Consider the following 23788-nt stretch of genomic DNA (forward strand, 5'->3'; position numbering starts at 1 on the left):
TTACAAAATAGATATTTGTCATTTAATTTGGAGGATGTGTTGGCAGACAACTGTGCATGCTCTATTATCCCTGCTAATGATGATATATTGTACAGTATCACTACAAGCAGTTTTGGGCTTCCAAAAGCTTTGATAAAGTTGTTTATAAATGAGATATATTCTCATGTGCCAATGCAGAAAATCAAAGGGATATATTATAGGTGTGCAGTGATTCCTTTGTACAAAAGTGCGACTACACTATAAGAATATGGTAACAAAATCCATGGTCCTTATTCTGTGCAAATGTTATTATTTTAATTTGAATTTCAACCAAAGTTAATATGAGGCTTCTGTATTGTGAGCTAGCTAAATCAAGTCAATGCATTTGTCCTTGTATAGGCTGTAGATCCCTCATGTAACTAACTAACTAACTAACTAACTGCTAAAATGTATCCTTCCACTGCAGCTTAGCAAGGAAAAATAAGACTATTCAAGCACCCTTAGTTTTATTTTGGTTTTTTTCTACACAAATTGAAGACAGTGGATCTCTTCATGGTCAGTATGAGGAGGATTGCAGAAGCCAACAATTTTCTTAACATACTTCCCTTACTGTGGAAAGAAATAATCAGAAAAGCACTGGAGTACAACACACTAACATGCATTGAATGATAATTATATGAAGTATAGCATTTCCTGTGTTTGTGTCATGGTTTTCTTTTGATTTTAAACTTAAGGGTTTCAAAAACGTGGGTATTTTGTTTTCATTTCCCCTATTCAAGATCCACAAAAAATGTGAGTTGGACTTTGGGGAAGTTCAGCCCAGATATCACCAATTCATAATTGATGTGAATAAACATAATCTCCATATCAATGACATTCAAATGACTTTCACATTAGCTTCAATCTGTTAATTTGCTGCAGACACCAAAGGCTTGTGGGATGTTTGGCAAATGTGCCAGCTCTCCAAATGGTCCCTTTGCAACAATGGCGTGAGAGAGTCACTGGTGTTATAATGAAGTGAATTTTCTGATAGCAGTTTAAAGATGTCATTGACACAAGTGAGCCAGGGGTTTTGGGGTATACTTTCACAGTTAAGCACTGACACAGTTTCCATTTACATGCCGTTTGAATACAATTGGTGGCAATTAATTTCACTATGTGATGCCTGACTGGAAAATTACAAACCTGGTGCAGGCTTGACTAGTACATTGCATAAGTGTTGAATAAGTAATCTTAATGATAACAAAAATTATAGTCATATTTAAAGCATACTAAGTAAAACAATATTTAAATAGTTTTGAAATGCTTTCACTGTGTATCAATTAATCATTCTGCAGCAGCAGTTTTAAGCCTGTTTCTGCCTAATATTACCGTACCTGATTAATGACTTATCATGTAAACATCACAAAAATAATGGCTTAAATTGAAGAAGACACTTGTACAATTATGTACAAACATAGATTACTAAATATATTGGTCTGTATGAAACTATAGTATTATTATTAACCTACTAAAATATTAATGATAAAACTTTTTTATATTTCCTGTTTCCCACATGTCTTTTTCACAAGTGTAGCAAATTTCAGGTTGATATGTAAAAGTAAGCAGAGTACTCTAGGTGTTGTTTTGTGCACCAAACCTCTCAACTATGGATGAAATATTTCAAGAAATAACAGATGACCTCTTTCAGATAGTGATACACTTATTTACAATTATTAACAACCATAAAAATGCAGGGATTTTAATTTGTTGTAGAAAATAGAGGGGTATACATATATACAGCATATGTCCAAAAATCCAAATTGTACTGCAGAACAGTGACAGTTTGCTTTGCAAGTCATGCCCATTAGCTTCATCAATAAAAGACATTCAGTCTCGTAATTGATGATGTAACTCATTTCAGCTGGGATGCTGATGACTTCTGAATGCTTACAAGTGTCTCTACAAGCTATTACCATACCTGGCATTTACAACATCACAGCTCTAACTTGAAACATTTTACAACTGCTTAATCTTGTACATCTGTGTTTAGATATAAGAAATGTCATTAAATGTAATGGCCGACTGTTTGTACAGGGAATCTGCTCCTCTTCCACACTCAGACGGAGCCAAGACTATTTCAAAACACAGGTGGCATCTGAATATGAATGTAATGTTTAGCTATTCATTCACTGTTACAATTCCCATCATGAGCTGTATTTTTTTTTTAATGAATGAAAAGTCTTCTAATGTGGAGGGAAGAGGGTTCAGCCGTCCTGTGTTTCACAGCGATAAGGTTTGCTGAAATAAAAAGGATAAATAAATAAAATAACTTTTTTCAAATTAGACACCAAATGACTACATTTTAGCTGGAATGGCTAAATGTGGCATAATGCTCAGCCAGCACATTAAAAGATAAAGTGTTATGATATTCAGCAGAGACTTGCCTGGTCTTGGTTTTTAATAAGGGCTGACTATGAGCTGCAGAGATCTGTGGCGCTGTACATTTCCACAGGGACTGCACTGTGTATCGACCCCATACACTGGCTCTGAATACACCCATCACTGAGTCTTGCTTTCTTATTTCCCTCATTAACCATTAAACACTCCATGTCTGGTTATAGGATGCAGATATTTATTTACTGAAATTAGAAAAGGAAGCCATCCTTAACTGACCTCTGCTTTATTTGCTTCATAAACATTGCTTTGTTGTTCGTATTTGTCATTATAATGCTCATGTAGTCATATTAGTTCAAGTGTTAGTGCAATACCAGTATTTCAATATTATACATGTCTTATTTTCACATTCAGAATATACAACCACAGGTGTGCCAGTGTTAATTTAGATCAAGGTTTGCCAGATTCTATGTTGTTAACAGAAAATCAAACATTTTGATTTCACTGATTATACAGAGCAGCAAAAGCGTTCAATTTATGCACCCTGAGTGAGTGGGTCGTACAGTCTCTACTGAAATCCCATTGTTGGCTTTTCTTGTCAGATGTTAATTTCAACCCACTTGTAAATCTATATGGACATTCTGGGGTTTACTTTATCGCTTGATAACTATGAGAACCTTACCACATCTCTGGGAGCTGTATTTTTTTTTTAATGAATGAAAAGTCTTCTAATGTGGAGGGAAGAGGGTTCAGCCGTCCTGTGTTTCACAGCGATAAGGTTTGCTGAAATACAGCTCCCAGAGATGTGGTAAGGGTGGGACTCCTCTCTGTGTTCTTTTTGAATAATTTCCAACACATCCTGTCTTTTTATGTCTGGGTTTGATGTGGCATTGGAAGACAGCATAGAGTGATAACAGCAGCATAATGACATCACATCTATGTAGAGATTTTATAGTTTTTAAAAAATGTTTTATAGTAATTTTCTGAATCCATACGTGTCTGAACACCAGCATCATCCTAGATCACTCTGACTATATGAATGGTTTTGATCTGCAAGTGATAGTTGGCCCAATGCCACATGATTTCAAAGAAAAGCAGCTTTCTTTTGAATTGAAGCTGATATTGGGGTACCTTTGTAAAGTATAAAGAAATGGTTGGAAAAATCGTGGACGTTATTTTGCTCACTCAGACAACATTTTCCTTGCAAATCTAACCTAAATCATTAAACCCTTATGCAATCATGGTGTTTGAAAAGAAAAGACAGTTAAAAATAAATCTCACCTTTGGCTTGTCTGTTTTTTATGTTTATCTGAGATAGCCGCCAACTCTTCTTCTGGGCTTCGAACCATATTGGAAAATGTTGTTCACACATTTAAGAGACACAGAAGAGGAGTTTGATCCACTTGAAACACGCAAGATAAAACCGTCCAAATAAATGTGTAATAGAAGAAAAAAAAAGAAAAGAAAAAAATGTGTCTGTCATTCTTGTCAGCACAAGCATCTGATCATTGCAGCTGTGCTTAATTACAGTATGGGCCACTTTCCTTGTCACAGTGATAATCCATCCCTGTCACAACACTGCCTGACTATTCTTTGTCATTTAGAGGGTATCCTCATACTTAAGTAATTTACTTAAATGTGACTTATACATGGGCATGGTCAAAATATTTATGAGATACAATACGCTTAGGCTACTGCATTTTAGGGCACAAAGTACCAAAGACCAGGTACAGTAAAGTTGAAGCTGAAGTTTAACTATAATACACCTAAGACCAGCCAATATGGAGATAAAGCTGGCTTTTTAAAATGAGAACAATTTGAAGCAGGATCAGGTTTTGTGTGTGTGCGTTTGTGAAATTTCATACATACATACATTTCAACATTTCATATGACATATCTGCTAGAAACTCAACTCAGCCCCTCTTATAGAAACCTGACAAAAGTGCAAGCATAGACCTTTTATTGTTTCTTTATGACTTCTGTCCAATGCTCCTCCCCTACGGCCCTGCACTTCCAGCTTGAAGTTTCTCTTTCGCTGCAGGATGGATTAAAAGGTTCAACTAGAGCTGCACTTTTAGTAGCTATGGAGGTCGAAGCCTAATGAGAGGAGTGAAGACAGAGGACAGTCTAAATGGAAAGTAGTAGATTTTTGATGGGAAACAACACATACTGTATAGGCCTTTCTTTTTACTCCATCATTATCAGTACCTTTTTGAACTCTTCATTATCTCACTTTGTTTCAGTCCCCATTTTATTTTCCCCATTTTGAACTGCCCTCTCTTTTACCTTCAATAAATGTTTCATTTCAAGAATACATTTAACTTTATTTAAACACGAAGCATACTGTAAGACAGGAAATGGGACACAAAAAGATGAATGGCATTCATGACTATGGCATGTATGGTGAATGATGGGGTAAAGCTCATTAATCTGGAACATGTTTAAACAGGAAGATGACCTAATCATATTGTTCAATATTATAGTATTATTAATCCTATTTATCTTTGCTCAAACAAATGTGCTATTCAAGTATATTTGACAATATTAACAGTGTCATTATGCAATGATAAGGCATGGCAATGTTTCCTGATGAAGACAAATAAAACAAAGAACCCAATGATGGGAAGCTCTGTTTTGGTTTTAAAGCTTGCAACTTTAAGAATAAATCAAAACAGTAATGACATTTTCAGATGCAGGCAGCTGTTTTCAGCAGAAAAGCTCTGACACAGTGTTCACTTTATGTGCTACCTGCTCAGCACCAAATGGTATACAGTCAAAATCTGCCACTAGTGAGTGGAGACAATGGAGCATGTAGTTGCTAAAATCCCTCAAAATTTCCCTCAAGAGTTAGTGTAGACCAAGAACAAAGCGTAATACATTGGTTAGGTGGCCAGACACATAACTCCAAATGAATGTTAATATAGCTCCCAAACTGCTGTATGTTTAATAGACCACTGCTTATAACAGGGGACGTATCATGCACATTTCCAGGTCTATATTTTATTCTGGAGCTCAGCTGGAATATCTTTGCATGATTTAAAAAAAAACCTCTTATTGATATTATACTGGCCCTTGATGCAGCCCCTCAAGATCAGCCTCTGTTTGAAACAGACTCTATTAACTCTTTAAGGCCCCCCTCCAAATAAACTGACTCTGTTCTGACTGGTTCATTTCTGGAAAGTGCCCTTCAGCAGCATTCCTGTGGCTCAGGAGGCTACGTAAACAAACAGTAGTAGAAGTCATGATTCCATGGCAACGTCTTTTCTTTCATGGCCATGGTAAAAACAACGTTCTTAGAAGCCACTAATGCTATATGTCCTCTCTTTACCTGTTAAATTCAGTCAAGTGAATCAAACAATTATAATAATGCACTTCCTAAAACAAAATCACATTATACTTTAAAAATCCAGGCAGCGGAATAACAACTTACTGATATACTGAATACTGATGTATTGTCATCCATTTGTTCATCAGGCAAATTGTAAAAAAAAAATTACAACAGTTTCAAACCCTAGCCTTGAACAAGAGGGTATGGAAGTTCTCATCAGGAAACCCTGGATGATACTGGTGAGGTGAGGCCCCAGTCCTTCCACTTCATACATGATAAGCTAAAAGCATACTGTCTTTCAAAGAGAAAGATAAACAACATTTTTAATAATAATATTGATGAGTCGCTCGTTTCCTTGGCTACAGATGTTGGCAGATTAGCAGCACTTTATAATGGAGCAGCACGCTACCTCTTTGTTGACCAGTTCCTGCAGCTATGCGTGACTGACTCTTTCAGAACCCCTAATGTATTAACACACGAACACATTGTATAATTCATCAGATGGGGAAGCCCTTGAAGTCACAGTGAGCGATTTATGAATTCTAATACAATCTGCGTCTTGTCAAATGGTTTGATGTATTTGCTCTTCAAGATTCCCATCAGCAACAACCTGTCTGCCCATGCCTTGTAGCTCTATCCGTTTGTCCACTTTGTCTTTGTTCCATACGGTGGTAGCCTGCCAGCTAATGCCAGTCAAACAAGCCCTTGACACGCTGCCCCAGCCAGAGGAGACAAAAAGGAGAATTTGTGATATTTTTCCAAAGACTTTCTTTCTTCATTCTATTACAAATATATTACCAATATGTTTAAAAACACGTTGACATTTTTTTACTTCAAGGAGGGATTTCAGATGTACTTCACAGCATGAGGAAGTCTCAAAAATACTGTCAATCAAATTGGTAAGAATTCTCACATTTAACCCATTCTAATTGGAAATTGCATCAACAAGATACCTCGTCCCAGCTATGAAATAGTGTGCTTTTTATACAATTTCACATTAAAGGGGCAAAGGAAGATTGGTGATTAACCACTTGGATTGGTATGTGTGTGTGCGTATGTAGCTACTGTAGTAAGGCACCATGCAGCCAAAAAGAGGAACAGCAGTGTTGCTTTCTTGTAAGCTCTGCTTTTGTGGGACTCAGAGAGAGCGTGCCTGGCTTAGGAGAGGGATCAAGCCGCTGTGCAATGGATCTCTTTGACTGGATATCCAAAGCTGCAACGTCAACAGTAAAAATAGTAACAGAAGAATGGAGCACTGCATTCTTGAGAAACAAAAATCATACCACTGAAATATTTAGAAATATATCGTCAGTTGGTTAAACCTTGAAGCAGCAGAAGATAAATATGACTGTTGAGAATTCAAGACCACACTCATACACACACACGCGCGCGCCAAAGTGGGTTTAGATTTGATTTTCATGCCATGAATCTAGTAGATCAAGGAAACACATACACAAAGATGACCTCAACATGAACTAGTGGAACAGATGTGTAGCTCCAACTGTGGCAGTAACTAAATGCACTACACATCTGTTTTGCAATGCATAGTCAAAACCTCTCTTTTAACAAGCTACCAGTGGAGCAGGATTTGGAAGCAAAGCCGGTGGAGGGGGAAAAATATTCTGTTGGACATTTCAAAACACAGATTATCACAACCAAAGAGTTGTGTAGTGTGAAATTGCCAAGTGGTGTAGTTTGAACGATTCAGTAACTGAAAAGACCGCCACCATAAAATCATAAGACACTTACTTGCCTTCCTCTGTTATCCAGCCTGTGAAAAACATGTCTGTAGTTGCATAAGCGCTCACGTTCTAAGAGATACCAAATGGCAGTGGCGTGCAACAGTAAACTCAATTTTTAAATCCAGACCAACACCTGTTTCAGTTGTCCACATTTACTGCCTTTTTCCCCTCATGAAAAAGTCCATAGTCAGGACTCCCTAGACAAGATTTTAAAAATAAGCAGATTAAAAAAAACTGTCAAGACCTTCCAACCATCTGTGGGGAGTGTCATTTTATACAAATATCTGAAATGTACATACAATGCCACTAAGCAAAACCAAAAGTTTAAAATGAATGCATGAGAATTCAGGATATGCTATGTTTAATGACAGTTTTTTACTTATTCTGCAACTTTAGCTCAATTTTGGAATGCATCAACTTTGCTAAGTGCTTGTCATTTTCTTGCTTGATACTTTAAAGATGAGCTTGATTAAATGTAACCAACCAACCAAAAGAAAAAAAACAATGTTCCAGCAAGACCAACTTACAGAGTTAGACTTTCTATCACATGTGAATATAAGCTACTGTACACCTGCTGCATCAATGACAGTGATATCAGTGCACTTGTCAAACAGTGAAAGGGTGAAATAAACTTAAGCAGAATGTTCATGCTTCTACATCCCAGTCTTATTTCTCCTTTTGTTCCCACTGTACAGTACTTTGAGTATTCAATTTACTGCCTGTCTGCATTTGACAAAAAAAGCCTGCCTTGAACTGCAAAGATAAAAGAGACAAATCTGATCCCCTATTGTTTTGCCAGCAGAGTGCGTAAAACATTGGCAGTTTTCTGAAGTGAAACACTCAGCTGTCACAATTTTGAAGTCTTCCTATAAGGTGTCATGTTTTCATGAGACTGTACATACATACTATGTTCCTGTGACAGTCATGTCCCAGGAAATGTGTCAGTGCTTCACAGACTTAACAGGTAGTGTTTTTGGGTTTGACATATCAGTGCTCAAGGATACTATCAAGACTTATTGTATTTGTATAAGCTAACAGGTAGATTGTTCTGTTGACAAGCCTGACATCAAAATCAATTGTTTGAAACTTGAAAACACATCAAATTGTATTATTATTAGGGAAACCACATTCCACATCTAAGCTCACCAGTGCATATTGCGTATATCAAAAGCAGAAAAGTAAAAGACCAGTAGTGAAGTACAAATGCTTTCAATTTGGTAATTAAACCATTATCCAGGTTTACTGATTTAATGTCATATTAAGTATCATGTTATTTTCTTGTGATTGTAACATCAGCTTTATTGGGCCAACTCTGATTTTATAAGCCACTTACCCACAGGAAGAAGCAGCACAGTCACTGGGCTGCTGGAATGAGGTTTTCAAAAGCCACAGTGAAATATGTGCTATTAAAAATACAGTCTCACTTGCTGCAAAAACAGTTTAAAAAAGAAAGATAACACGTGTATTCTTTAAGTGGTCTACCAAATAATACAATTTTAACTTTCTTTTTTCACTACTGGTCACTGGTGTTACTTTTTTTTTTTCTTTTCCCCATCCTAGAGTTTGTAGTCATTTGTTTGTGCAAAAAATAAAGCATGCTCTATGCTTTATGCGTTTGACTGCATAGAAATGATGGACATAGCCACTGTCATCAGCCACTGGTTTGTGGACTTTCATTTTGAAGCCTTGAGTTTGGTATTTTGACCATCACCACCTTGGACTTTTGGAGCCAGAAGTATTGAGAATTATTTGTCCATATTTGGACAAGATTTTGAAGCTGACCTTAACACTAGCTTGGTTAGCACACTGACAGTTTATGGGAAAAGTCTTTTTGGGCCAAAGAGCAATGCTGTTGTCATGACATGGTTTGAACTCTATGGCAAATTTGGCTTCAAAGCCCAGTGCTGTTCCAGGGGGCTTGCTGAAAACACAGTGGAATAACAACGGCTAAGGCAACACCTATATACTCTTGGAATCTGGGGTTACCCCATGTTTACTTTACCTAACCAATGTTGTTGCTGTGGTAGTGACATTTAATTTACAATATAGCCACGGCCTAAAGCATACCCTATTTTATCATCATTAAATTAAATGGTACCATAGTTTACAATGTGAACATCATGCTGAATTGAAGAGAGCTTGAAACTACTGATTGAGACCATAAAGTCATTGGGAAAAAGTTTACCGTGGTAATAAATCAAGTGAGAAATAATGTCATTTTCTCATAGACTTTTATACAGAAAGTAAAATCTGTGTTGGAGAATTTCTTCATTGTTGTGATCTGGCTGTAGATGCTCACTTTGGGCAGCATTGGGGGTTAGTTTACAATATTTTTCAAAGCGATCCACCTGCTGGGTAGATGGGAACGCTGGGAAAATACAGGAAGTGTATGTATGTAACACGCTACTTTTTTGCTGGGATGGCCGCTGGTTCCTATAAGAGAGTTTATCAAGTATCTGTATTATTTTGTGATTATTTTGCATAATGCTATAAAATAGTGGTTGATGTCATTTGATGCATTTATAAAAAACATATTTTGTCTGATTGTGTTGGTAGGACTGCAGATGTTTGTGGATTGAAAATCTCACATCCGAAGCACATCCGTGAATTGGGTATAAAACAGATTCATTATTTCTGTTTTGCTGTTGCATATTTTTGTTTATCAAATCTATAATAATGAATGTTGCTTTTTCTGTGAACTGACAAAAAACTGCTAAATTTGATGAATTACCACTGTCATGTTTAATTCCTGCAAGAAGTTACATGGGTACTGTGGTGATTTTTTTGTTTTCTTCTGTTTATAGAGGTGCCACTGCGTATGTTACAACGCATGTGTGCTGTATTTTTTACCATGTTTTTTGTGCAACATTTGTCACCACCATTTTAACGTGGTATCTGTATTGGAAGTGTACTGAGTATTTTATTTTTTGTAAATTTGAAAGCCTGTCCTATGGTGGAAACAAAGATTGTTTGCGTGTAAGCTGTGCTCCATAATTGGACTAAAAGAAAGTTAATAAAACCACCACAAATTAGCATTTTAAGTTGTGTGCTCCATTTATCTTAACTTCATATACAACCTGACTTTTTTTAGAGCCATGAGAGAGAATGCAGGTTTAAAGCACTTCCACATCGGCTTCACTTCTCAGTCCCAGAACTACCTACTTGCTCTTCGCTAAGGACAGGTATGTTATTCACAGGAACTGGATAGCACACACACACATACACACACACACAAACGCTTCATTAAAGCACAAAATGAACAATGTGAAATGCAAAGCTCAGCTTAATTTTGTCCTCCTTACAAGTAGCTGTGTTTGCGTGTCTGCAGTCCAGACCAAAAGAAAGTCTATTTATCAGACTGCTATTTATCAGGCCACTGATCAATAACCTGCATCTGTGCCTGCTGTGTGGCTGAGCCCCCCTTCACTTTTCACCCTCAGCCACTGTAAAACCACAGTTCCCTCATATTCCTCACTCTCAGGATTACAAAGTAAATCCTTAACAACCTCTGAGACTTTTAATAAACTGCCCAACTGTGAAAGACAGATTTAAGCAGTACTTTTGGCAGATTACAGTTAAAGGAAAGAGCAGATTTATGGCATTAACCAGCTAAAACTACAGGATGAAACTACAGATTTGTCATTATTCCAATCATATATAATCAAATACTAGCTTCAAGATTTTATTTAAAATTCTAAACTTATGATTATGTTAATCGATCATGGCAAACCACCCTATTTTGTGCAGAATCCCATTATGTGAGGGAAAATCATTCAATTATTAAATTATGTTCAATAAAATAAGTGTCTCTCCACTCTAATGATAATACTTTGCAGGGTCACACCTATCTAACTGCCAGTACCAATACTGTCTAATTTTATCACGTGATGAAATTATGTACCTGCATGTTATATGGTTGGTCTATCAACTGTGCTTGAACATGAACATTTTATTATTATAAAGACACTACAGCATTAAAATGTTTTCTGTGTTACAGGCACCACAGTGAAGCTTAATAGGTCATTCCAACCCACACAGGTGTTTTCAGTTATTCTGGCTGATTAGACCTCTGCCCAGGTTGAACATTTCTATTCTATTGTTCTATTCAAGTGTCCCATTAAGCCATAACAGTGTGACAGGAAGCCACCATGCACAATACCAGGACCCTGAAAATGAAGCTGCTAAATGGAAGTCAGCCATCATTAGTTTTACAATTTATATCTGCGCATTACTTACTGTGACATGTCAAAATGTCTCAGTTGAAAAAAGTTACAAAACTCAGCATACTAATTAAAGTGATGAAGTTGTTCCACTTTAAGAGGTGCAACAAGAGTTTGGAAAATGTTAATTAAGCACAGTAATACATGCCCACATAGCCCTGAGAAGATGTCTGATGAGGTACAAGTAAAAACACCTGTAGGAGTGTACCATGGGTGTATAGGGCCTGTAAGTAAAATGACACAATTACTTTTTTTCCTTACTCCTAGTATGATATAGCCTAAAACTGCAGCTGCAATCAGTTACTTCATTAAGCTGTGACAAAACAAACAATCTCTGGGGGTGATTAATATAGGTGAAAACAGAAAAGTGCTCACTTACGATTTCCAATGTTGGCCTCCCATGCGTGAATGTGGGAGACCAAGTCACAGAATGTGTGTGCGTGCGTGCAAGTACAAATTTGTATGCTTACCTGATAATGCTACATCCTGTAGTTGAACTTTAATATTTATTTTCTTTGGTGTATTATACTGCTCTGTGCAAATCATACCCCCATCTACCCCACATACTTGTACACCCATGGTGTTTACTGAGAAAATAGTGTGTGTGTGTGTGTGTGTGTGTGTGTGTGTGTGTGTGTGTGTGTGTGTGTGTGTGTGTGTGTGTGTGTGTGTGTGTGTGTGTGTGTGTGTGCGTCAGGATTTCGACACCCTTTTCCAAAGTAAAATTCAAGCACTTTTTCAAGCACATTCAAGCTTTTCCAGCACCTTACAGCTGTGGTAAATTACAAATGTATATGCATATATTAAAAATGATTATTTCACTTGTTCATTACTTTAAATTGGATGTTATTGTGCTATAAATCCAAATTATGTTTCATAATAGCATTCTACAGAAGGGTGTCAAATTAAAGGAAAACACAACAAAGTTTCATGTTTACAAATGTGTAAATGTTTGTCAATACAGTTGGCATTCTATTTAACCTGGCTGTACCAATATGAAATTATCATTCAAACAACCACTGGACAAATAGCTTCGGTTTCAATACTTTCTTTAATATGAAAAATGAAGCATGAAACTAATAATATGAAACAACCACTGGACAAATAGCTTCGGTTTCAATACACTCTTTAATATGAAAAATGAAGTATGAAACTAATAATATGAAATAATATGAACAGATGACAACGTTTAGTTAGGCAATCTTAGCCTTTTTCAAAAAAATGTACAAAAACATTGTACAAATCAAAACAAATCAACTTAAGTTGACGTAGCAAGTGCCTTTTAGCTCCTTAAAAAATCCCCCATTCTCTGCCTTTTGCTCATCTTTATTTTGAGGTCTTAGGTTATCAAGAAGATACCTCTGCCTGGCAGCAGCAAAAGAGACGCTATGTCTTTGCTGTTGAGCAGCCCTCCAACACTCAGCATGAATAACACACTCGCCAATCCATTGGCATCAGCAGACTTCAGGAGGACCTCATATCCTCCTCCATTCTCTCTTTTTTTGGGGGGACAGGGGCTTTAATCTTGGTTATGTCCAATAGTTGTCCCCTCTTCTATGCCCTCTGCCCTAATTGCCTCAGAAGTCTCTGGTCATCAAGATATATCTGATACTTCTGCCTGGCAGCAGCTTCAGAGAGGATTAGCTCCTATGTTGAGCATCCCTCCAACACTCTACATATGGTCATGAATAGCCTGCTGACCAATCGTTGAATGCTCCTTAAAGTTCTCCACCATCACCTCTTTGTTGACTGAAAACCTTCTCTCAACAGAGGTGAGCCATGTGAAAGTTTTACTACCTCCTATAAATAGTGCCACTCTGCTTTGTTAGATAAACGTTCATGAGAATTCATCCAAATTTCTGAAGTCCTCTGACACTGATGTCAGGTTGTGGGCATAGAAGTGACCAAACTCCACTCTCGTCTCATCACAGGATTTCTCTTCAATGCGGCCAGTTTCCACATGGAGTCAATGAACAGTGGTGAGTTTTCAGGTACTTACCTCTTGGCTATTGAGGAGCACTCTTGGACCCATAACAGACAGGCCTCTCACAAGATGATATTTGAGTGGAGCCTTTTCAAAAACATGGAGACCATCTTCAGCCAAAACAGCTTGCTTGGTACTGTTTGACCTCTAGCCTCAGCCTCTCAGTATTTGAGTGCTTCTTCATATGCTCCTGCGGGCTTCTGTGACAAATCCAATTCCGTTTACTGAGCTTGATAAACTTCTCAGTTAGACAGCTAAGCATAATTGGGAGATCCCCACTAATAAATGGCAGCGTTTGTCGTCTTGTATAACTTAAAACATTGTGTGATTTCCCTAACCTCCATTAGAAAAAAAATTAGCTTTGCTGGGAAGAGGTCATCTTTAACAATCATCTGAGCAGTCTTGAAAGACTTAGTAAATGATTATATTGAACTTTTCATTTTGGCAGCATTGATGTACATTCTCAGAGAAGGCACAATTTGTAGAGCATGCTCAGCTAGCTCCACATTTTCAAGCCATCGATGACTACAGAAATCAAGAGGGAACCAATGACAACTGCATAGTCCTCCCTATGGGCTGGAACATCCTTGATTATCCATTTCAGGCTTGACAGAGCATTTCCCAGTTTCCAGTCTGTGGATGCAGACCCTGTTCTGTGTAGTATATGCAAACTATAACTTTCTACTTTTAGTATTTTCTTGTCTGTTTGTTCAATGTTTTGCTGGGCCAGGGAGAAGAGCTTCCAATTCACATTTGGGCCATCCATCAACAGCCAAATCAGGTTTTAGAAAGCTGATAACCAAACACACTGTCTCAACCTAGTCCAGTGATGTTACGACTCATGAAAAAAAACGTTAGATACCTTGAGTTTACTTGATTGTCATTCTAGAATCTTATATGAATGTCAAACTGCATTTCTTCATTTCCTGATTTAGACTTTCATCAAACAGAAGTACATATCCAGACAATTTCTTATCTTTGGTCTTCATTATGGAAGAGAAATGAGTAGCTATCCCAACTATAGGGAAATATGCCACTTTTAAACTGCTTTGCTATGTCACTGTCAGGAATCTGTTACAGTTTGGCAGGCAAGTGGACCCAAGGGCAGAGAACAGCAGGCACAGGAACTGAAGTATATCTTTTATTTCAGAAGTGTGAAAGCAAATCAAAACTGAACAGACAAATGTAGCAGAACTAAACAAGACAGAAAGATGTGGAACAAAGTAACACTAAACAGAAAACCAAGACCAAAATAACTTAAGTAAAATGGAGATGAGGTGCAGGTGGGAAGATGAGCAGAGAAAGGGAGTCACGAAACAGGAGATCAGACAGGGAGCAGCTAGGTTGGGAGAAACACAGGCAGCAGGGCAAGGCTGACGAGGCTGATACAGGACAGGTGTGGGGAAAACACAGAGTAGAACAGGGCTAAGAAGGCTAGATGCAGGGCCGGTGTGTATGTGGGCAAAAGAGAGAAAATCAGTACAGGAATACAGGAAGGAAAAGAACAAAAAAAACACAAAACTCTTAATGACAAATCAGCATATGCCAACCCATCTAAGAATCATGAATAAAAACTTTAGTACACAACACTATAAGCTAAATAACCATGCAAGATATCACTTTAAATATACATTCCAAATCATATGAACATGGAAAACCATAGGACCACAAGGACTGGACAGATGTGTCCATCTTATGTTTCATAAAATGCAGCAAATCTTAGTTTTTTTATGGGCTATTGAATTAAAATAAAAAGTTGTTATGGCTGAACGCAGTGCATACTTTACATCAGAACTGCAGAAAAAGAAAATTAAAAAGTGAATGCAGCACAGTATAATAGACTTGAATTTCATTAGTGGCTTCAGAAATGTGCTTAACAGTTTGATAAACACAATTAACCCTGTGCTATCCACACAGTTCACTTCATAGAGAGAAACTGAAAATCAGACCGAGAGCTTTTTTTGATACAATATTTAATTTACAGGCATAGAATAGCAGCAAAAATAATCCGGGGAAGGCAAATTAAGTCACACTAAAATCCTCGTTGAGCAATTTATTAGAGTTTTATTGTTTTATGAGCATAGCGTGATGTGTCTGGAACTACATGAGTGCTCTCTCACAAAACAATGAGGTGTCATTCAGTATTCATAAATGTTGTTTCATTGGTGAATAAATTACTTTTTTTTCATGGTTTGCATGTATAGCCTTACTCTTGCTTTTCTCCAATCTATCTTTGTGCAGGAGAATGTCTTCAGATAGCAGTTTCTATCAATTAATATTCAAGAAGTCCTGTTTTGCACACACATCAATCATTGTCCGCATGCAGGCATTTTGCTGAAGTTCCTATAGATTCATTGTTCTTGTAAGCACCCTTGGGTACAGACAAAAACAATATGGCAATCATCAATTCCACATTAGCATTTTGATGCCAAGAAACATATTTGAATGGCTGCATTCATACTAGTATACACCATCTGGTGCCTTACACAGAGGAAGTATCACAAAGAAGGAGAATTACACCACAGGAAAACAATCCATTTCAGTCCATATGAACGGATTCATAGGAGCGGCTCACTGACCAGCAACATACTTGGAATTGATCAAGCAAAGTGAATAGAGCTGCCGTTATCAAAGAATAATCATAATTATGTTGAATATCCAAGACTCACAAAAATAAGCTTGCATGCCTCCAATACCATCTGAAAGAAACTTTTAAGAGATAACATGACACCGTAATAGAATTCTCCTTACATAAAAGATTAATTTATCTATGTCTTAATGTATATGATAATGGAATAGTAAATGGGATTCCCCAGAAGAAATGGTTGTGCCACTCTACAATATCACAGTCTATAAGATAAATGATTAATGTCTAACAGGGAAAACGTACTGGCAGAAATCTGCAGGAGACTAGTTTTAGAGTTTAAAACTCTCAGCTTGGCGATACAGCCTTCCCTGTGTTTGTGTGGAGGGCATATAAGACTGGAGACCAACTTTTTTATGTTGCAGTTGATTCAGATTTTCATATGACAACTTGAAAAACACTGTGCTATCTTGAAAAGTCAAAACCAATTTTGCACAACACAACAGTTGTATCAGAATAAAATGGTGGTACTACAGGTAATAAGTGTAAGCATTGATTTTTTTGCTTCTGAGTAATGAAAACAAAGGAAAACATTCATCATACTTACATACATACAGTATTGCAGCTCATGTACTCATATGTATTACAGGGTCAAACAAGTTATTATGATATCGAATATCTCTCAAATCATAAGGCACACAGTATGAGTTTGGTACCTTTCTGCATTGCCATTACATACAGTGCAATCATGATATAACAAAACTGTCTCACCTTTTAAGAATGTAGTATGGCAAAGTAATTAGCTTTTTACATGAATAGCTAAGTAAGTAGCTTTTATGATATTCATTTGAAAGAAATTTGTCTTTGTTCAGTCTTCTAAGAATAATTGTTACTCAGGGCCTTTGTGACTGTGATAAATGCTATCAGTGTTAAGCCATGAAAAAATTTGTATTACTTATTATATGTAGTTTAGGCTTTGTTTGAAAACAATAGGGAAAAGGAGAATATGTCTTTAAATACTATTTGAATGTACCATTAACTCACTGCAGTTGGGAATACGTCTTGGTTGGTGTTTGTTTCTCTGTAACTTTGCACTTAGTGATGAGTTTTAGCCCAGCAGCTAAAATACTAACCCACTGCAAGAACATCAGCACAGGCATCCAATAGCTTTCTCCACAATTGACTCAAATGGACTCGAAATGGAGTCATTTGGTTCTCTTTGGCTGTCCAAGCACATGCCTGTCTCCAGGAGATGGCTTGAGGGGAATTTTAAGTCTGTCTGTCTCTCTATTGCGCATATAACAATAAAAAGTAGACTAAATCGTGCCTCAACTTTAAAGAAAAACGCATTAGAAAACAGAAGCTGTAATGAAGACTGGCAGATAGGATAATCCGTTCTGGTTGTCCAAACAAAAAAAGGTCAATAGCTTAAGTGTTTGGAGCTCTTAACAGGAAAAAACTGACCTGCCACAAACTGTCTGGGGCAGCCCACAGCCTAACTTAATTTCCTGGCTACTGATCAAGAGAGGATTGGATCAACTTAACTTGATGTAGGTCAAGAGAATTGCAAACATCTGGAGACAGTGGTGGGTCGTGACATGATTAACCCCATCTACAGTATATGTGCCAACCGTTATAATTTAACTATAGATATTCTAATCCCATTTAAATATTGTTGTGAATCACAAGCAGTGATCTGTGACATTGCCACCCTTTTTTCACCATCAGTAATTCTGCAGTAAGACTTGCATATATAGTCTAACTGTAGTGGCACTTTCCACACAGATAGTCAAAGAGAGATACATTTAGGACAAGGATGATGTCCCACTCACACTCTTTTAGTCCTTTGTTCTGTCTCTTACCAGAGACATCAGCACACTGTGAAAAATATATTTAATTGTTAGTGATTACTGGATCGTCATCTGCAGTTCGTGTTTCATTTCAAATTGTATCACAGGTAAGAACATGATGAAATTTCTCATTAATTTAAACTTATTTAAAAAAGAGTGTGCTTCTATGACTCAAACATATCCTACAGTCAAGGCATGAAAGTATAGGAACAACTTAAATCATCATTGCAGTGGTAAACGATCATCTGCATGTGCATCTATTCATAAACATCTTCATACTCACTCTTCATATTGGTAGAAATGTGTTTAGCATTACTACCACTGAAGGATATTTACAGATATTTACAACAATGAAAAAGCCCCTGTAAGCAATATTGTTCCCCTCTGTTGGATAGTGTTGTGCCTAATAGGATTATGCAAGAAGAGGTCGTGTGATGGAAAGAAGGGGAGACTTGCGTGATTTACAAGCCTGACAGGAACAATTAGGAGGGCATGCTCAGTGGGTTATTACTCAACACAGGCAAAATGAAAAGGCTGCGTTTCATTTACATCAAGGGGAGCAAGTGCAAGTGTAACTGAAAAGAGAATATTCTTTGTTAGAGAGCCTATTGACAGCGGAAATAGCCCCTGCATTTATATTTGGTATGTTATAGTCAAGATTTTTTTGGCATAGATATGAGCCCCATTTTTGCATAGTATGCTATCTAATGAATCGAGTGTGGACTAATGCTGGGAAGTTTGAGTGTTATTTAACTACACTCGAGTTCAGGCTTCTAAAAGTGGTGTATTTTGAGTTTTTCAGTACTGTCTGTTGTGCTCCTCTTAGGCCTCAATAATGCAGGACACTCTAACTAGATGTGTATGTATCGAGGGTAGTAACATTTTATGCTTCATTTTTCTCCCAAAATATTAGGATGTATACTAAATAAAGCTGATCATTTATTTATTTTTTTAATTTACTTGGTGTGACAATTGTGTTGATGCTAAATGTGTATGATTTTAACAGTAAATAAAGAAAAATACTGGCTGATATTGTATCTCTATTTTTATTTATATATATTATTATATATTATATATATATTTTATCGCTGGCAGCTAGTTTGGTGATATAAAACAAACCATGCGGGAGACTGTGAGGGCTTTTGTTAGTCTGACTTTAGAGTGCAAATATGTAGCTACTTCCTGGAGGCAGATATAGTGAAAAGTAGCAGTGTGCTTAGTTCAGAATTTGAACACTGTAATGAAACTGCACTTTGGATTCATTTTTTAAAATGCCAACACAATCTGGATGCCTACAGAATGCAACATATGTCTAACTCAGACACTGAACATGCTGCAAATGTAGAGGGCTATGACACAACCATACAAGGCTGTCATTTGCTGTTTATACATTATAAAGCCTGTTTCAAGAAATGTGAATCTAGCCCAATGAATGAACAGACTATAGACCTAAATGTAAAAACCTAATAATAAGTTGAGAGGATCAGCATCAGTGCTGCAGCAACAGAATTATTATTTGTTTATGATCTTGTATTGGCATCCATTATCATCCTTCCCATAGACCATATTCTGACAGGATTTACATGAATATGACTGAGTGCAGGTAGATGGAAGTCTACAAACAGACAGCACAGCGAGAGCCAATTAGAGCAGCTGCAGTATTTCTTGGCTGGCCTAATGGGTCACGTCCAAATGCAGCAACGAGGGACTTCCAGCAGCTCCCGTTCCCACATCTGCTTAATAAATGAAGAGATCTCTCCAAAAAGCACAATGTTCGTTGACAGCTGATCAGAATAGTGGAAAAGCATGCCTGGATATGTGTGTGTGTGTTTGCTTACTGAATGGTTTATGTTTAATCACACATCTCCACTTGCTCCTGCTGGATTTTGGACTGTTACCGCTGGCTTTTCCAAAAGTGCCATACCATTCGCCCACTGAGATTCTGATCACTGCAATCTACATCAAATTTTCAGCTGAAAATGTGTCTCCCACATCGCACTGGTAAGATAAGACACATGTAACCTCTAGGGTCCCATGTGGTCGGCACACAGCAGATGGCGGGCGCAATGCATTTGTCTTTGTTAGTTTCAGACCGACAGAGTTGTCATTTTCTCGGCATGCACCCATGTTGTCTAAATAGCAAATGCACTTGCTCCTGTCTGTGCGCCCGTGGGCGTGTTGATCTCAAAATAAGGTGTGGTCAGGCGCATTGGTGGTGCTTTGCTATTTTAAGGCAGAGGAAAGCGATTGCGCCACTAACCAAAAAAATCCCGGTCTGAAGTCACTGCCACATATTTCACTGTTATTTTAAGGGCGCACATTCAAGATTTTAATAAGCGGGTGCACAATGAATGTACATTCTGCCTGTTACATACACATACAGGTGTTTTTGTGGAAAATGGGTCTCAGAACCACGTCTGCTTCTGGAGGAAAGCCGCTCCGCTTCCACTAAGTGATTTTACCAATAAGAAAAGCATCTGAACATCTGTGGTTAAAACATCTGCATTGATCTCTAATGAATGTGGGTAATTCTTACAGTGTCTGTTATCCACAGTTGTTTATACTGTAGGACTGATATGTTGATAAATCTGCAGCCTCTGAGATGCTGCACAGAGCGTAGTGCCATTACGCACAGCCACTCACTGTTTATTAAGCTGACATTAGCTGACGACACCAGGCTGCTGCAGTATAACCATATTCATTTCCCAACACAGCACACCAGTGCTGACATCACTCTAGCTAGCATCATGACAGAAGTTAGTGCTAACAGTAAGCAGGCGAGCTAACAGCTAAACGTTGGCATTGAACTGCAGTCCAGCAGTAAGATTAAGATGATGTGCAACAGGTGAGCTTCCCAAGCGGTACATTAAAATAGCTGTAGATTTCACCACCAAACTGGAGATGCAGTAAGAGTCCAAATAGACTATGACTACTTTTTAATGCAGCTTTGCACACCTGCTCTTATTTATTTATGGAGTTGTAATGTAATCAGTGGTACATGTTTTTATGTTTTTTATGAGTTATGTGATAGACAATAATTTTTCAATCTTGAGCACTCTTCGGTAACTTGCAAAATAGTAAACCAACATGAAAAAGAATCGTGATAAGACCATCGATCGTGATCCTGCCTTCAAAAATCGTTCAGTCAGGAACACTCTCGTCATAGATTAAACCATTTATTGCAACAAATGGCAATACAGTTTTACTTGGATTAGATTGGATTGGATTAGCCAGCAGCATGCTGAGCTAAAAACAGGGAGCGCAATGCAAGACCCCGTTGGAGTGGGCCGAAAGAAACACATGAATTGTAGATTGACCCTAGAGCCATGATGGGACCCTGAACTAGAAAGGTGGAGGCAAGCTTTGCCAGCAGCAGTGTGAGCAATGGTTAAGCTAGAACAGTGTAGATGGGAGTAATATTTAAAGGGACCACTTTGTGGTGAGAATGGCTGTGATTGGTGTGTGACTGATAAGGTTTGCTGATTCAATCAGTGGCTGTCAGCTGATTACAGCTGGGGCGTATGACTTCCGTGTCCTGCATGAACTAACGCGTTGCTTCATTTATATGCTATTTTTGCCATATTACCTTATCTGTACGAGAAGTCATCCAAGTCCTAGAAACAATCTACTAACTGAGTATCACTTACAGTTATCTACATTGCAAGAAAGCATGGTTAAAGGGGGAAATTAATAGGAAACATTGACATTTGCCGTGCTGCACCTGACACAGGTACAAGCCACCAGCTGAGCTGAGCTGTTACTTTTTTGGCAGCTCAAATCATCTCTCTTTTCTCAAAGAACTTTTCACTTACTACTCTTCATTAGCATGTTATTCAATTCCCTGGGTGGAGCAAGTTCGTACCATTAATAATTTAAATTCCTTTTGCTTTTTGTTGCTTGGAATTGTATATTAAAAATATCTGTGTGGGATCATTGTTTCTTAGCAACCAGGGTTCCCTCCAACTAAAGAAGTATTTTGCTAAAAAGAGTGTGACCAATTGTCTGAAAACTCTCTGGATGCATAATGATCATCTTCACAGATTATACAATTTTTTCTTTTTTTTTTTGACAATGACTGCAGTCTTTTAAAAAGAATGCCCTAAGGCAACATGTATACAGTAGTTTAAAAATATATTGTTAATTTTGTTTTTCAGCAGAGAAACATTCATTTATTATTCATGAAGTTTAATCTCTCAAATTATCTTGTTATATTTCTTTTATTGTTCTGCACGGAAATAAACATTCACAAAGACTTTCCAAAATAAGCTTTGTAAACTGCAGCACATAATGCCCTGTGCCAAACAAATCAATGTAATCAGCTTGTTTTGGGGACAGTTGTCCACTAAACTATATATTTATGTCTTCCACATGTTACAATCTCTCACCTTAAGCCTAAAGAGTGACACTTAAATTATATTGACATCAGAGACGCTATAATTTTAAACCCATAATTTACCTGCTGTTTAAGTGCAGAACTCTGTAGACAAGCTATTGTTGCTGTTAATTCTCAACAACTCACACTGTCTCTCTGTAACAATCAGGTAACATTAGTATGCAGGCTAAAGCACATATCTCCCAGGTTTATATCTGTTACACCAAAGCTTACCTGAAGCACTTTTTAGCATGACTCTGATCTAGGATGGCAATGCTTTTCCAAATTGATTTCGCACCATTCAGGAACACTTTAGACCTCTGAAGAGTGTTTACGGTATTGCTCCTTTTAATTACATTTTGTGATGCATGAATGTTGTGTATATAATGCTTAATTGTAAATATGGTACATCAACCTCTGAATGTAGTTGCAGAAAGAAAGAAGCAATGGTCAGGAAGAAAACACTGCTTTTACGGTTACGTAATTGGAAACCTCCTGCTTCTCATGCTGGAATAACCAACTAGCCTGTGACCTGTGTCACGCAGCTATAACTACCTCTATCCAATTAAAGATAGATCTTTAGCTCAGCTTACACCCTGTACTTTGAATGTCCTTTGCCAACAATATTCCCTTTTGATTTTTAACAGGATTGTGCCTTCCATCAAAATCCTGGTCCTTGCCCCCCCAAAAAATTACATCGGCATGGATTCTGCTGAGTCACAGCAGCTTGAAGAAAAGTGTGAATGTGCAAGAGAGTTGAAGCTTTAAAATGATTGAGTGTTATTCCCACTTGCTCATTTAGAGCATGCTGTCTTTCCACTGTGCATCTGGCAAGCATGACAAACATACCACATATAAGACATGCCAAGCTACTGTACAGTGTAAATAGTTATCAATGGGCATTCTGCATAGAAACATTCAGTAAGCAGTGTATGTCCAGTCTTTAGACAGAGCAACAGTGGGTGTTCCAGAGCACAGTGTATAAACCCAGTGGTGAGTAAGCACTTCCACTATTGCTCCTGACTGATCTGACAGCTTCCTTCGAGTAATACCAAACTGCAACTTCATCTCAAGGGTGTATGAATTGAGACAGATTATTTGGGGAGTGACTCAGAACTGTCATTATTAAGTCCTCAATGCAATCTGCTGCGATTCCGTAATGCCACCATGAACAGTGGTTCTGCCAAACCGAGTCTTAAAACTATTCCCCCGATTGTAGCTTTCTGGGCATAACCAATGTTCCACTAAATGCAGGATTGGGAGGGTAACTTTAAAACTGTATTCCAATAGAGTTACTAGTTACCTGTTAAAAATATATATCAGTAATGTAATCTAAGTACCACAATATTAAAG

Source organism: Scomber scombrus, chromosome 12 (genome assembly GCF_963691925.1).
Source record: "Scomber scombrus chromosome 12, fScoSco1.1, whole genome shotgun sequence".
NCBI lineage: Eukaryota > Metazoa > Chordata > Actinopteri > Scombriformes > Scombridae > Scomber > Scomber scombrus.